The following is a 2,306-nucleotide window of genomic DNA, read 5'->3' as shown; positions in this document are numbered from 1 at the left end:
ACAGGCAGCGCACCAAGGTGCACATTGCAATCACATCCCGTAACAACTGTGTAAAGAACAATGAAGCCTAATGAACTCTCTTATAAAAGCCAGTGGACTAATGTTTTTCTTTCTTCTTTTTTCTTTTTTTGTACCGGGAATCGAACTCAGGGTCTTGTGCTTGCCAAGCAGACACTTATGCTCCTGAGCTATCTCCCTGGCTGAATGTTTTTCAGATAGTAGGAAAAGACTGCAAGAAAATAGAAACAGGGTTAATATTAAGTTTACCTATAATAGTAATGGGAGCTTGTAGCTTATGCAGAGCTAAAGTTAGATATGAGAATCATCAGGGATAGATGAATACAGAGATGGGGATAGGGACAGAGGCAGAGAAAGAGATAGAGATGAGCTAGATAGAGATGAAAGAGCTGATAGAGATATGGATAGTTAGAAATAGCTCCTGATAGAGCTAGAGATACAGACAGTAGAGATAGACATTTCTTAGGGGTTATACTTCTGTAGAATTCCTAGAGACCTCAGTTACAAAGTTTAAAGAAAAATACAAAATAAACTAATAAGAGCAAAATAAAAAAACAGTTGATAACCCAAAAATGTACAGTTTATATAACAACAACAACAACAACAACAAAAAATGACCAAAGGGAGAACTAATTTGTCTGCATTACTTATTAATGCCCTCATGAGTTTGATTGCAAATTCTCTAGACCAGAATCAGAACTGTGGATAACAAAAGACTTAGAACAGTGATTGTTAGAATACTGATAACCTTAACAATTGGCAAGACAATTTTGTTACTTTTTTTTTTTTTGGCAGAACCGGGGATTGAACACAGGCCCTTGCGCTTGCCAGGGAAGCGCTTATTCCACTGAGCCATCTCCCCAGCCCTCAACTTTGTTACTTTATATAGCCTTGTAAGGGGACGATCATTAGTCAGGCCCTTCTCTGATTGCAGAAGCATTTCCTAGGTGAATGAGAGCCACCACTTTTCAATACCAGAGTGGCCCTCACTTTAGCATGTCTACACAGGTTAACAGCACTGACAAAAGAAATCAAAAGATAATTTTAGACCCTTTGTAAGTTTAGGAAATGGTTTCAATGACCACAAAAGCACTCATTACTTGGTGTAAAAGTAAACATGTATTTATTCAAGGCAAACAGGCTTAGACCAGGTTTTAAGCTATAGAACTATCCAAATGGCAAGACTTCCCCCAAGTATAGTAATAAAATGAAGACAGCAGAGCACACAAGAAATTAATAAAATCTTTGTTCCCTGTGCCACTTTTATAAAATTTTATTTAGGATATCAATATTAAACATAGAGAATTACATTTTTGGTTTCGGATCAGTGTATCAAGGTTTGAGTTTTAGAAACTTCTGTAAATAGGGTCAACCAGATAGCTCAGCAGACTAAATCATCTGCTTAGGCAGAGCGCAGCTGCTGGGGTCCAATCTGGGCCTGCTGTGCTGGTCCTGCCCCTGGGGCGCACTGAGATGGCAATTGAGACTGGGCGTGGTGGTGCATGTCTGTAATCCCAGTGTCTGTAATCCCAGTGCTTGGGAGGCTGAAAACAGAAAAATCACTACAAGTTGAATCTACATAGCAAGACCCTGTAGACCCTGCACCAAATCCATATATAAAAAAAAAAAAAAAAAAAAGAAAGAAAGAAAGAGAGAAGATAAGTAAAAAGAAAGTTCTGTAAATAATCTCTTTCCTGGCCAGGTGTGGTAGTACCTGCTTGTCATCCCAGCACTCTGGAGGCTGAGGCAGGAGGATCGCTGTGAGTTCAAAGCCAGCCTGGCCTACTTAGTGAGTCCAAGGCTGGCCTGAATTGCACAGCAAGACCCTGTCTCAAAGGAAAAAAAGCTATTTTCTTATTTTTTAAGATAGGGTCTTACAATGTCATTCAGGTAATCCAGGCTGGCCTTGAACTCACAACAATCCTCCTGCTTCAGCTTCCTGAGCACTAGCATGTTCTGTGAGCACCGTCACACCCAGCTTTAAGTAATGTTTTAGTTATAACTCTTTCAGTATCAGTTTTATCCTCCACAAACATCCCTCAATTTAATGTAACCTTCTGATTTGCCTTTTTTCCCCTGACTATAACTATCAGCCAGGGCTGGGGAGATGGCTCAGTAGAATAAGCACTTGCCTGGCAAGTGCAAGGGCCTGAGTTCAATCCCTGGTTCTGTAAAAAAAAAACCCAAAAAACCAACAATAACAACAACAAAAAAAACTCCAGCCATTTTACTGCAGGATAAAATCTCACTTTATCCTATAAAATACTCTTTACCAGAAAAAAAAAAAA

The sequence above is a fragment of the Octodon degus genome, unplaced genomic scaffold (genome assembly GCF_000260255.1).
Source record: "Octodon degus isolate 3935 unplaced genomic scaffold, OctDeg1.0 scaffold00006, whole genome shotgun sequence".
NCBI lineage: Eukaryota > Metazoa > Chordata > Mammalia > Rodentia > Octodontidae > Octodon > Octodon degus.
This window is presented reverse-complemented; position numbering follows the sequence as displayed.